The sequence below is a fragment of the Nycticebus coucang genome, unplaced genomic scaffold (genome assembly GCF_027406575.1).
Source record: "Nycticebus coucang isolate mNycCou1 unplaced genomic scaffold, mNycCou1.pri scaffold_46, whole genome shotgun sequence".
Taxonomy (NCBI): domain Eukaryota; kingdom Metazoa; phylum Chordata; class Mammalia; order Primates; family Lorisidae; genus Nycticebus; species Nycticebus coucang.
In genome coordinates this window covers 738,277-753,016 of record NW_026515579.1, presented here as the reverse complement: position 1 = coordinate 753,016, position 14,740 = coordinate 738,277, and the positions used below count along the sequence as shown (strand labels likewise).

Genomic DNA, 14,740 nt, shown 5'->3' with positions numbered 1-14,740 from the left:
GGAAGAAGCTATCATACCACAACCTGAGTGCAGGTAAATTCAGTGCACTCTAGGGGTAGCAGTTCAAACTAGATTATCCATATGCAGGATTCTATACTTCCTGTAGTATCTTTGTGATCTTTGTAAATTCTGTTTAAGAGTTTGAGCCATAAATATCTCATGAATCAGAGTTTCAGGGATACTTGCATATATGAGGTCTCTTAGATTTTACTCTAGTTTTGCCACAAAGGTTCTGAAAGGGACCCAAGTCTTCCTGTGTATTCACTTCATCCTACTCAGTGTCTTCTGTTCAATTTTCCAGTCTTTCTGAGCAGAAAATATGTCTATGAAATGAAGGGATATGATGGTTTCTACCATGTGGGTCTAAGGAGGATAGGTGGGAATTTTCTGAAAGCAATTTCATTTCTGTATTAAAAATAGATCACCTTCTACATCTTGAGAGATTAATATTGATTCTGTCAAACCTGCTTTTTTTTCTATTCCTTTTTAGCCTATATTTTTCAATTTAAGAAAGAGTATAAGGCGAGAAAGTTTCACCAAAATCTTAAGGTTGAAAATGTAAAATATTCTATGCTGCTACAGACTAGAAAATCTTATAACCTCTCAGGTGAAAACATATTATAAATTCTTCCAATCTCAGGTTTTTTCTGTGGCTCTCTTTTGACATGAAAATTTGATAAACATTTTAATAAAACATGTACAGTTTTGTGACCATCCTTGAAGTCTTCTTGGAAATAAGTCATAGATAATAAATGAGTAAATTTTTTGTAAAAGTAGTAAATTTAAAGTTAACACATTTGCTCCAAATGCAATGCTCAATGAATAGAAAAACGATATGGCTATTTTATGTCCATTTCTCTGTACGTACATGCATGAGGAGTAAATTTTTCACCAAATGTATTAAAGGCTTTTTTGGGGAAAGGGAGATAACCACATTACAGTTGACTGTGATGGGCCCTGAAGATCATAGGAGAGTATGAGACAATTATCACAAGTACAAAATCTCCCATAAAATTTAAGAAACAAAATAGCCAGAGGTCCTTTTGTTTTCATCTTTCTAGGTGCATCAAGAACTTCAAGACAAAAAACACAATTAAATTATCAGATATGTGGACAACCAGCTGTTTGGCTGAAGACGGAGAAGGCAACACCGAGGCTGTGAAGTCCTTCATCTTGGGCTGGCCCACTCAGAACTTTGTGGCCACTTTCAAGTAAGAACCACAGCTTGTCCTATATTTACCTTGCTGAGCTATTGTGGTCATTTCTGCGATGAGAGGGAAAACTTCAGGCAAATTTTATTCCCCAAATTGGTAGAAAGATAACATTTTATTCTGATTGTTTATGAAATATATAACTGATTTTTACACCTAATTAAACCAATACACTTGTGTGACATGTTTCCCCTAAGAGATTTTGGCTTAAACTATATGAAAAGTAACACCACTACTGGGGACTCTTGTAGTCATTTATCTTGGTTTGGCCAATCTCTTTTAAAGGGGCTCTTCTGTGTCAGTGTCCTGCCATGGGGGCAGGGTCCACTAAGACCTGTGGAAGTGGAAGCAACCGACTGAAGAAATATAATGTTAGAAACAATGGCAAAGAAAGAGACATGAGACAGAGAACAGAATTAAAGGTGGGAAGTCAAGGGTCCATTGACTGTTTGGGGGATTCCAGCAATGGCCCAGAGTGTTTGATCCATTCTGCTTCATAAATATTCATTTGTCCAGAGGGTAAGATGAGGGAGAGAACAAAGATGCCAGCACTTTCTTTGAGTGAGAATATCAACCCCAATTGTATTTGTTTTTTAAGGTTTGAGTAGACTTGAGAAATCTGAAATCTGAGCCTTATAATGAGACTGCATCGTGCTTGAGATCGCACGCACAGATTTCTAAGGAGGTGTTAAACTCCATTACTTCCCTGTTTAGTAAAACACCACTGGTGTTAATCTCCTCTGAGGAATCAGGGAGAGGCAGGAATTTTCCTCCCATCCCCATCACAGAGGATCTTCCTCCAGGATAAGGGATTTAAGCTCTTCCACCCATATCTCAGGGTTTGAGCTACTCCCTTGGTTTCTGCCCAAGGAAATGCAAATATCCCAAATGGGTATCTGCTTTGCCTGTTTACTATGCAGGAAATGACCCAGTTAATGTATCTTTCTAGGTCTCTGTCATAGTCTCTTCTGTGGCCATTTTTCCTCAGAGTGCTCACAGACCCAGCCGAGGTGTCTAAAAGCAGTATCCCTAACAGGCTAGCATTTCAGAAAAGGCAGGAAGCTTGCTAGCATTGGCTAGCTTAAATGTAAACTAGCTGACTTTTCTTCGTTCCAACTCACTCAGCTTATTGTTTAATATTCCTCTGTTTCTGGGGGTGCTCTCCCTTGCCAAGAATGAAGTCTTCGTTTTCCACCCTTCCTGCATACTAAAACAACAAAGGGGACTTGAACTTCTAGGGATATTAAACGGGAGTAGATTGGTCAAACCCTTCAACTCCCTCTTCAACATCCCCTTTCCTAATGGCTAGGTGTTTGTTTTTACATACGGAGCCTTTGAATTTCATAAGTCTTTCGAAGCCACTGAAATGGCATGCATGAAGCTAATTTTATAAAATATTCTGATTTAGTTTGCATAACTGGTTTATCCTCCAAATTTCACTAAAGAAGTAGTTTTTCATCCTACAAACAAAATTGATGTCATGACATACAGGGTTGTGAATTTTGTATCAAGTGTTGATTTAGTTTCTATGGAAATGTGGGAGTTGAGAGCAAAGTATAGATTTTAAGGAGTAAACCTCAGTTTTTCAGGATTCATTATTTCCTGGATTGTAGGATTAAAGAATTTGTTTCCTCTTCTCCTGACTGTTCTTAGTTGGTACTTTTCAGTTTGGGGGGAGGCAAAAATCACAGCTGTGAATTTGAACACCTTCAGGATTTGTTTTTCCCTTAAAGATGCAGGGTCCTATACATGAACCTGATGCTTTTCATTCTGCTTTTCTGCCCAGCACCCCCAAACTGTTAAGGCTTCATCCAAAAGCCAAAGGACTAAAGTTTTTCAAGCTGTTAACCTTCTCTAGTAAAGACAGGGATATCATGGCATTCTACTCTGCACTAGTGCCATCCACAAGAGTTTTTGTTTTTTCCTTTTTTTTTTTTATTAAGTCATTGGTGCATAAATCATGAACACATTTATGGCATTTTTGGATTCAATGTGTGGAGTATAGGTACAAATTGGAATGCTTACTCCCACTAATCAACATAGCCTTCACTTCATTTACCCAATTAAAATGTTTAGACATTTGTGTTCTTCACCTGATAGAACCAACTTGTACTTGCAATGTGCTCCATAGGTGTGGTTCCCCTAAAACTAATCCTCCCTCTATCAACACAACCCTTTCCCTTACCCTCTCCCTCTCCTTTCCTCCTTCATCCTAGGCTAGAGTTGTGGTTCATTTTTCATATGCAAGTGTGAGTCCTCATAAATTGGTTTCACAGTAGTACTGAGTACGTTGGATATTTTTTTTTCTATTCCTCAGATACTGAACTAAGAAAAAATATTTTCTAGCTCCATCTCTGTAAACATGAAAGAGGTTAAGTTTAGATTTTAAGAACTTACTTGGAAAGAACATATGTTTTTATCTTTTCTTGCATGTCTTGTTTTTCATGGCAGGCATCCATAGATATCCTCATTTTCTATTGCTTGACCTCCTTGGAGTTCCATGTACAGAGAATCTATTTGTTGTGATTGTTGTGACCACACAACCTTTTTAATCAAATAATTTTCATGAAGCTTTATAAGAAAGGAGGGGTTGGGGAATGTGGAAACAAGTTTTATATACACTTCATTGCTCAAACAATGTCTCTTGAACCAAGTGGTCAAGGTTAATATCTCCAGTGATGGCATGTGGATATCATGTACTTCTTGATATGTCATGTTAAAAGCAATTTACCTCCATGGTCCCCTCCCCCCATAGAAAAACATAATTCTATTGTAATAATGAGAAAATCATCCAAGTGACACAAATTGAGAGTCATTCTACAACATCGCTGACCAGTATACCTCAAAACTATAAAAGTACAGAGGCAAAAACAGGGAAAGACTGAGAAACTGTCATAGATCAATTTCTTTTCTTTTTTTTCTTTTTTTTTTTTGGCCCTGGTCACATAATTTATTTGTTATATTCATAAAAATAACATAAAATCATGATTAAAAATTCAAGTAATGCAGAAAAATGACAAGTACAAAGTTTTAAAGTACCCAAGCTTTTCATTCCTACTACAGAAAAGTGGGGGCTATTTAGAAGTATAAATACATGTCACCATATAAATGCCTTTTTTTATTTATATTAAATCATAGCTGTGTACATTAATGCGATCATGGGGCACCATACACTGATTTTATAAACAGTTTGACACATTTTCATCACACTGGTTAACATAGCCTTCCTGGCATTTTCTTAGTTATTGTATTAAGACAATTATATTCTACATTTACTAAGTTTCACATGTACCCTTGTAAGATGCACTGCAGGTGTTATCCCACCAATCACCCACCCTCTGCCCATCCTCCCGACCTCCTTCCCCTCCCTCTCAATTTCTAAGGAAACATGATAATTAAATGTACTATGGATACTTGATTAGCTCCTAGGCCAGAAAAAGGACATTAATGGAAACCCAGTGATGTCTGAATAAAGTCAAGAACTTACTTTATTTGAAGAATAGTGTCCTAATATTGTTTCTTAGCTTTAAAAAATAGTCATGATATTGTAAAAGGATAACATTAGAGGAAAGTTAAAGTGGGTGAGAAGGATGCAGGGGCTCTCCATCTTATTTTTATAACTTCGCTTAAAATCTGCCATTATTTTAAAATTAAGATTATTTTCTTACAAAAAGGTGTGGAGTTATGGCTTTTCTGATAATTGCTCTTGAAAAGCATTTCCTTGGGCTCCTTTTTCCCCTAAAGACAGCTTATTTGAGTGACATGATCCCCAGCTTGCCCTCAGCAAGACAGAACTTTATGTCCTCCATCTTTGAGATAATCTTCCATTATGTCTTTACTTTCTTACCTTTAAGACAAACTTCTTTCCCTTCTGAATATTAGTATTATATTTTTCATAGTCTTAAATGCTTTTACCAACAGAGAGCTAAAGTGTCTTTATAAACTCAAAGATAACCGTTCCTTTTAGAGCACTTTTGTTTTTTATCCTGTAAAATTGTATGATATTAAGAAATATGAAAGAAAATAACTCCTTGATTGTAGGATAGAGCAAGAGGAAGGGAAAACCTAAGAAGTTTACACAAATAAGAAGATTACAGAGTTTGCCCGACATAGTTGGTAATTTATTTTTTGAAGCAATGTATGCTATGTTGTCAAACTAGTGAACACCGTAGAGCAATGAGAAGTAATGATCTAAAGCTGCAGGCAGTAATCCAGATACATTTCACAAATGTAATGTGGAATCAAAGCAGCTAGGCCAAAGTAGCATATACTGTGTGATTATATTTACTGAAAGTACCAAGACAAGCAAACTATTCCCTGCTATGGAAAGAGGAATGGTGACAACCACAGGCTGAATAGGAACATCAGTGGACCTTCCATGGTGATTGTCTGTTTCATAATCTGGATGGTGGTCATGAAGGTGTGTTACACTTCAGCTTTGTGCAGAATTCTCTATACATGTTATTTGTCAAATAAAAGTTACAAAATTACTAAGTCTCTTAAAATGAAAGATTTTTTAACTTCTTTGAATAAAGTGAGTGGGTATAAAGAATATGTCTCATATATTCTCAACACTGAATAAACCCGAGCTTTGACATGAACTCTGAAAATGTGGGCGTTTTAAAAAAGAAAATGTAATAATTGATGAAAGATGGAGTTTGCATCATTAACTATTGGTTGACAAGATGTTATGTGCTTTCTGGTGGCCAGTTCTGAGATATTGCTTATGCAGAATGTTGCAAAGCAACAAAAATCAGAAAAAAATACAAATACTTCTGAAGTGGATTTTGTTGGATCAAGAAAATAACTAAGGTTTCCAATTTCTCTGAAGAGATTAGTGAGAAGGTTTCAAAGAAGACCAAATTGGTCTAAAGTTCATTTTATTTATAAGTTTAAGAATTAGGGTGGTGCCTGTGGCTCAAGGAGTAGGGCACCGGTCCCATATGCCAGAGATGGAGGGTTCGAACCAGCCCTGGCCAAAAACCAAAAAAAAAACAATTAAATACAGCTGGAGAAAACTATTAATAAATAGCCATTTAATTGGAAATGAATTGAGCTTAAACAGGTTGTATTACTTGAAGGAAAGTTTTCTATGAACTCATTTGCTAAATTATAATTCTTCAGTATGTATTTAAATTGATTGCTGAGCCAAGATATTTTCGTCCATATGCCAAATTTCGCCTTCCCATCTTTTATCTCGATATTAGGCATACTTTCCATCGTATGATGCTTTAAGCTACAAACACACTACAATTGAGATAACTAATCCAGCTTTACAGATGTGGGAAAACCAAGTGTTGGATTATACATCAAGTATTCTTGGCACTCTAAGAGCTACCACCCTTGCTCATATAAAACCACTTTTAGAAACTCAGTGAAACAGAGGATCTGTGTAGAATCCATAAAAATGAATGTACTATAACTAGAGTTGATTTTGAAATTTCTCCGAAAGGACATTTTCCCTTTGGGCATGTCCAGAACACAGTTATGCTGAGGTTGCATCTTCCATGTGCAGCTATGTCAGTAACAGCAGGCTGTTTCTATTTTCATCAGGATTGACAATCTTCAATATGCTAGCCTGAGTAGTTTGTGTGATTTTCTTCCTGTATTTTCTCTGATTGCAGTTCTTCACAGGAAAAAGACAAATGGCATTCTCTTCTTCAGTGGTATGTTTTTCAGCATATATAGTTTTAATCTTTACGATGCAAGAAATGAATTCAACCTTTCCTGAAGAGATGTGCCCCAGATTGTTCTCTTCTCTTAAGTAGAAATTGTTCATTTGTCCTGAAAATAAGGTACTGTATGGAGTATTTGGGAGCTACTACTCCCTATATATCTTCTTCCTTACATGTTTGGCTTACTTTCTAGGAAGAAGACTATTACTGTTCAGAACATTGAGGTCTAGTTATTTTATGTCAACCAGAAAGTAGTCAAGAATATCCTCCCACCCTTCCTGTCACCTCCTGTCTTCTAATTGTGACTAACAGTTTCCTCAGTGTGTGTATTAAGTTCCCATATCTGGAGGGTTTTTGCTGAGTACCTCAAAAGCCAATTCTTTAGCCCACCATTGTGTATACAGATTTCAACAGTAGATTTAGGCTCATATGTCAGAACCATAGTTCTTCCCTCCTTCCTCTCCCCTTCTCCTCCCCAACAAGAGGTATCAAGATTTGCACTCTGTCGGAGAGCAACATGAGAGGCAAAATGTCATTGCTTTGCTTTGCCCTTGCAAAGTATTACATATGCTTCTGTTGTTATCAGTATGGTGTGGACCTGTCCAGAGAAGGCAGGGAAGCTATAAGGATAAAATGTTACCCAGAGCTGCCTTAACCTGGTTATGCTTCTTAAACCTCACTAGACATGGAGGCCCCTATTCTTTTATGCGCCTTAGTCCAACATCCCAATTTCTGTTTATTTTCTTACAACCTAGAAAGCGATCTGATTTTGCTGAGTCTTCTCTTATGTCTATAACCATGGCACATGAGGATATTGAATATATTAGCAAAGCAGATTAATTTTGAAAATAATCTCTCAGCAAATTCCATCTAACTCAGTGTTTGCATTTGATTAGGAACATTGATCTGGAAAAAGTCAAAGATGACCCAAAGAACATTCCCTTAAAAATCTACACTCAAGATGTTGCCAATTGTGCCCATGTAAGTGATTATCAGGCAGTACATTTAATTCCAGGTTTCTGCATAAATCACATTACTGGGGATATTGCACGAAAGACAGACAGGCAGGCAGACAGGTGGACTGTGCGTGTGTAGCACAGGGAAAAATGCAATTTCCTAGGTGTATCTATGTCTTTGTATCTATGCAAAGCGAACTCTGGAGGACAGGAAGCAAGAGAAGCTTATATTAGCTACAGTATTTGACATTTACACTCGGAAGGAACACCACCTGTCAGAGGTCTCCTTAGTCCCTGTGCATGACTGTTTCCTGGATCTCATCAACAGCAGCTGCAGGGAATGGTCGTAAAGTTATTTCCACAAAGAGCTATTTCCTATTGTTATTTATTATTATTTCCTATTATTATAAAGAATTTTTTCCAAGTTGTCAATTCTGAAGTAAAAAGTGGTTTTGAAAAGTGTGTGTTTTGAGTTGTTATGGATTGAATTGTTCAGGTTAATAAGTGAATGATGTGGGAAAGGTGACATTTTTAGGGGATTAGGACTTTTCTGCCCCAATTTTTTGCAACATTGGTCAAATAAATATTGTTTAACTGTAGTTATAATATATAATTGATGACTGATTTTACTACAAAATCCAGGATGTTATCCATGATGAATTAGATGGAATTTTATGAATAATCTTATGATACTATATCCTGTCATGGTTCACCACAGCTCTAGCACACAAAATGGTTTCATTTGAGGAAAACTATGTAGTGAAGAATGGTTATGTTTTGGCGAAAAAGCAAAACTTATTCAAATGTTCTGAACAAGACCCATTTGCCAGATATCATTTCTTGAGTGCAATACTCAAATTTTTAAGGCACTAATGTACAGAGATCTTCTGTAGAAAAGTGGAAATAAATATATTGTTATTACCACCTGATTTGATTCAATTGTTATGGTGGTTTGTTATTGTCACAAGAGGATATTCAAGGAAAACCCCATAAATTATTTGAAACACTTTTTTAAAATGTGAGTTCTTGAGAAAGGAATGATGTTCCACTCTTCAGTTAGGAAAAGATGAAAGATATGGTGGGTCGTGTGCTCTGTTGATACCACTAGTCCCCTAGAGTGTCGTGGATGATTTGACACACTCTGTCCATTGCTCTCTGAAGCAGATTTCATGGCAAGCGTCTCTCTGCGGAGCTCTGCTTGCAGAGGGATTCCCCCACTTAGGAGCACTTGAGGGGAAGTACTGTCTTCTTCCTTTAGCTGTGCACAACCTGTCAGTGAATACTGCTATTGTGCAACCAAACAGCACCTTATCCATTTGTGTTTGTTTGTTTTTGTTATTCATTAGCTAGAGAGCTCTGTCAGGTGAAATTCACTTTTTTAGTCTACCACAAAGGCATGTGGGTGTGTACACTTTCTGTAAGTATGATTCTGAACATGTGTGCCAATTAATAAGAAAAACTATTATTAAGTAGGTAATTGGGAAGATAGATGCTTCACTTTATAAAAAACTCCATAAGATAATTTCTTTAAATGGGTTGGATTTAGACTTAACAAAAAGCAGAAACCTTTATTAAAATCAATTCTTAAGTCAAAGCCCAGTATTTAACATTCCTGTGACACGTCAGGCAAAAAAGTCTCTGGGTTGGGGCTTCAAATCTTTTTTTTTTTTTTTTATTAAATCATAGCTGTGTACATTAATGTGATCATGGGGCACCCTACACTGGTTTTATAGAGCATTTGACATATTTTCATCACACTGGTTAACATAGCCTTCCTGGCATTTTCTTAGTTATTGTGTTAAGACATTTATATTCTACATTTACTAAGTTTCACATGTAGCCTTGTAACATGCACTATAGGTGTAATCAAATCTTCCCTGTTGTTCTCTCATTCAATTTGGCATAATCCTTGATGATACCAAGATTCTGATTTGAAGTAGATACATTTCAAATCCTTTATATAAATAAAAATTTCTTAACAAACAACTTTAGAACCAATTTGTCATGTCAAGTAATTGGCTTATGGAAAAGAATTACTGTTAATGGAGAAATAGGTGATACATTATTTGTAGATTTTCCTTAGCTTTATTATCATATCTTTAAAATATCATTATATTCTCATTTATGATACTTATTTTTACCTTTAAGGCCCTCTCTATCATGAACATAGCCCAAATAACTGATTTGTTGTAAAACTTATGTAAATGGAAAAATATTTCTTTCCTTTATAACATATCATTTTTCTCGATTTGACTGTTGCCTTTTTTGAATTTTGCAAGGTCCAATGATATGCTTGAATTTTGCTGATTTTTTTTTTAAATCTCCTTTTTAAATAAGTGTTTCTTGCTATTGTTTAGCATATACCTATGACAGACAGATCATAGACTCTATGGTAGAGTTGTTAATAGAACTGAGATATATTTTCAATTCTTTCTATGAGAGGGATTGGCTATTGAAAGTAGCCACAGTGATTGACACATAGAAAATTCTCAATAAAAATATAAATATATTTTTGTGAACAGTTAATATTCATGTTTTGCCTAAACTGTCTTTAAGCCTTGCAAGGAAATAAAAGCCTGGACTGTAAAACCAGTACTCAGGAAAAGAATAAAGGTTCATCTTTCTCTGTACCTTCCCAATTACATTATGAGAAAACAAATATACAATAAGGCAGTGTGGATTTTTCCTTGTTTGTTGATTTTACTTTGGGAGCTGCATCCCTGTACTGAGCCAAAAATACATTTGGTAACCTATACTTGCTTAAGCTTTAATACTTTTGGGCCACACAACTTTTAATTTCAGAGAAATATTATATTAAAAGGTACAATTTATAAGGGAATACATGTAAATTATTATCAATTTTGTTCTACTGAAGCTTGTGATTGACTCTTTTCATAAAAAATCAAGACTACTTCTTCAGTTGATTTAAAATCTTTATTCACAGCTATATTTCTCATTTCTTTTTTCCTACAGTATAAAACCATAAGAGTAAAGAACTCACACACCGCCAACGAAGTTGTGCAGATGGTTTTGTCAATTCTAAGAGTAACCGTAAGTTACTCTGCTGGATGATCTTAATTAGAAACACACTGATATTTTAAGTTCATAATAACCTTATCCCTTTCATCAGCAGACACCTGATTATTAAAGATACCATTACTTTGTCTCCTAAAATGTAGAAATTAAAATGAATAAGCTTTAATATTAGCTTAATACATGGTGGCATTCTTCCAGTCTTATTTTGGATTTGTGTAAACTGTGGTCAGAATGAGATTGGACTATAATTTTCAAAAATAATATGTACCTTGATTGTAATATAAGAATTGTACAATATAATATTTTTATGTAACATCCGTGTTGACAGAGTTTGAACTCCTTTTTCTCCTTCCTACATGACACTATATTTCTACTGCTCCTCCATGCAACTATCCTGTTATTTCTCCAAGGTTCAATCAGTCTCAGAAAGGCCAATTCTCAAGGATTTTCTCAGTGTACCATTTTACATAAAGTAACATTAGGTGACCACACATCCTGAGAATGAACTGGCTAGTACTTCTAATAAATCAGGAAAGAAAAAGACAAATTTTGTGTTAGACACTAGATTCAAAGAGCTGTAGTGTGTGCACCATACTCCTTTCTGTTTTGCCTTTAGTTTTTGTCCCTTTTCATTTTCTGTGACACAGGTGAGTGTTTTGAAATTGTAGTAGTAGAGAAAATGAGAGTATTCAAAGATGAGGTAGAGGAAAGAGAACTGGAAGGTTTTCTCATTGTGTCTCTATCCATTATATAAAGAGCATACAATGAAAGAGTACCTTTTGTTAAAGGGAATGAATTAAAAAAAAAAAAGAAACTAAAGGAAGCACTGTAAAAATGCCATTCCTCAAATGAGTCTCTCTGATATTAGAGCACACTAATGCTATTATATGACATAATGCACACCTAAGATACACCATGATATCATTATATGTATGTTGATTTGCTTGTTTGTGGTGCTATAGGAAGGCACAACTACATCAGGGACTTTACCAAAGCAATGCAAACATTGTAACCAAATTATTTATTACCCTCATTATCACACTGAAAAAAGAAAGACTAAACCATAGGACAACCAAAATTTTGGATAAGAAATCTGCTTTCTTTCTTACATGAGATTTGCAATATAGTTAAATGTATATGAACTGAGTAAAGCAGGCACCTCTGCATTGATTTTTACTCTGTACACCTATATTTAAGGGAGGAGATAGTTTCAGGAGTAGAAAGGAAGATGAATGACATGATTTATTTTCTTATCCAGCTCTTAACCTTTGAATAAAATGGTTAAGCTTTTCAGGAAAAATGTCTATTACTTTTAATAAGAAATGAGGATATTTGGTGATAGCTATTGAAGGGGATTTTTAGTTTGTCTTCAGGTGCCACAGGAAACAATAGATTGTGTTAGATTACTCTTCAAATTTATTTATTTTATTTCTTATTTAAAGTTTTTTTTATTATTATTAAGTCATAGTTGTGTACATTAATGCGACCATGGGTCACCATACACTGGTTTTATAGACCATTTGACATATTTTCATATTCTTCTTAGGAAAGTATCTCAAGAATGGAAAAAAAGTAACCAATGTACTCATCCCTACTATGAAATGAATTTATGGCTTTCATATGAAAGCTATAACCCAGTTACACTCTTCATATATACATTAAAAATTTTAGCTAGGAGACATGGCAGGGACAATGTCACAAACTGAATATTTTGTGGTTGCAAAAGGGAGTGGTTGTAAGATATTCATCATAGCTAGAATTCTCCATTATAAAGGTAGGCCATGATTTTTAATCTGAATTTCAAGGCTAGGATATGAAATATTGCCAACAGATTTCTCTGTTCTAGCTTTATTGGAACCATTTTTATTTTATCCTTCCTAGAGGATTCAGCAAAATCTGATGAATTAGTATAATGTTTTTTCAAGTGGAGTTCATAGTGCTGTTGGGTCCTAACTGTAACAGTGAACGATTGTATTGTTTTCCGTGACTACTAGGGTTATTTTCTAGGTAGAATTCTTGTTCTTTTCTGTCCTCAGTGCTGGACTTAACCAAACTCAAGCCAGTGGAAACTGTGCCAGCTACTTATCTTCTCAAAGTCTGTTGGTAATTCTTTTGCTCAGAAGTAGCTGAGCTAATAATCAGCATTTGCCTTTTTATTTTGTCATCACAGACACAGCAGCATTTGTGTCTTTCTGGATAACAAGGTTGTCTTTTCAGGGCTGTACTGGATGTCCAGTATTCTCTGAGAAGTTTCAAGATTAAAGAAGTCCAGTCTTTCAAGAGGAAATTCATCTTTTAGAAACAGGAAGTTTGTTCTCTTTTTGTTAGTGAGCCGACCTCCAATTTGACATTTTATGGCCTGCCTATACAATGAGGGCCTGACTGCACTGCAGCTCATGGATCCTGAGCCATCACTGGATGGAGAAAAGCAGGATTCCTGAGTCCTCTACTGGGGGCTGGGAAAGAGACACTAGTTCTAGGAATCAGCATTCACATCTTCAGAATCCATCTCCATCCTCTTCAACGTGATAAGAATTTATAGTATCCGTAATTTTCCTTTTGCAAAGCATACAATGTCAAAACTACGTCCTCATTTAGTCCCCACATTTGAAAGATTTATTATAACTTTGAATTCTTTTATCTCCAAGGGCTCAGACACAGATTACCAGTTGTGGGTAAATTCTGGAAAGAAAAAGGAAGGATATCCCCTTGTTGGTAAGGGTTTGCAAAAGTTTTTATTTGACATTTTAATTGTAATGTGACTTGCACACATCTCTTGTAGATTACCAGCTTCCTATTTTGATAAATGGGTTTGTTTTATTGCTGTTATGGAAAACTCCTTGTGCTCCATTTGCTGAATGTTGCTGTAGTAATTGATAGGAAAGGAACATTGCATTTTGTGCCTATGCCAGGTGGAAAGGAAGAGTTAGTGTTCAGTGAATTACATACATTAATAAGAGAGGAATAGAAGGGAACTTAATCTCTGCAGTTTAAAATGTCAAAGCAAAATGGTATTTGAGGATGACACTAAGACAATGCAATCACTTAAAGTGTGACAACCACAATCTCATTGTAGTCAGGTGACTAGGATTTAGTTTGTCTAGTATGTAAATTTGTTTTTGTATCTGTTTATTGTGTTTCTAATGCCCTGATCACTTTATTCTGATCATTACCTGGGAAAAGCAACCTCAAAGGGAAGCAGTAAGAGGAAAGCCTAAATCAAGCCAGTTCCATTACTCTTGAGTGACTAATTATGCAACCAATAAAGAGTCATTAAAAGTCTTTCACAGACAGACATTATATGGTAGATAATAGTAAAGATAGTGATGCTTGACATAGTTTAATGTTCCTTGTTCCTTTTGTTTATGTAACGTTAGCCGCTAATGGTTCCTTTTTGGACCCTTATTATACTAGTGTGAGAGGTAGAGTAAATGTCTGGTTAATGTCAAAGAAAAAACAAGAATACCTTTCAATGTTTTCAGATCCAAACACAGGAAGGCTCAACATTATGCAACTTCCAAAATAATCTCCATATATATTCCAAACAAGGTAGCCTTAAGGTACGAACTAATTCCTCCCTAATTGCTCTTCAGACTACTATGGAAGGACCACCAGCCTTATGCAGGCATCTCTAACTGCAAGCATGCAAATGATCATTTAGTCAACAAAAGGGTTCTTTCAAACAAAAGTTCCAGGAGTAAGGGCAGTATGTTCTGTTTGTAGCACACCTGGTGACAGCACCAGTCAGTCTGAAATGGACATTTAGATTTTTCTGTGTAGGACACGAATACCCATACGGGATACTGATGAGTCACCTTCGAGACAGTGAACTCATGAGAACAGGACCAAAGGGCACTACCAG

General features: G+C 35.7%; 1 long non-coding RNA gene across 3 annotated transcripts; it reads left to right on the top strand.

The window, feature by feature from the left end:
* Positions 1–1,160: 1,160 nt before the first annotated feature.
* LOC128579355 (uncharacterized) lies at positions 1,161–14,722 on the top strand. Of its 3 annotated transcripts, XR_008378131.1 has the most exons (4): positions 7,789–7,867; positions 10,816–10,893; positions 13,527–13,593; positions 14,659–14,722. It is a non-coding gene; the product is annotated as an uncharacterized LOC128579355 (long non-coding RNA). The 3 variants fall into 3 exon arrangements; XR_008378132.1 differs by lacking the exons at positions 7,789–7,867; positions 10,816–10,893 and adding an exon at positions 1,161–1,211; XR_008378133.1 differs by lacking the exon at positions 10,816–10,893.
* The last annotated feature ends 18 nt before the right edge of the window (positions 14,723–14,740 follow it).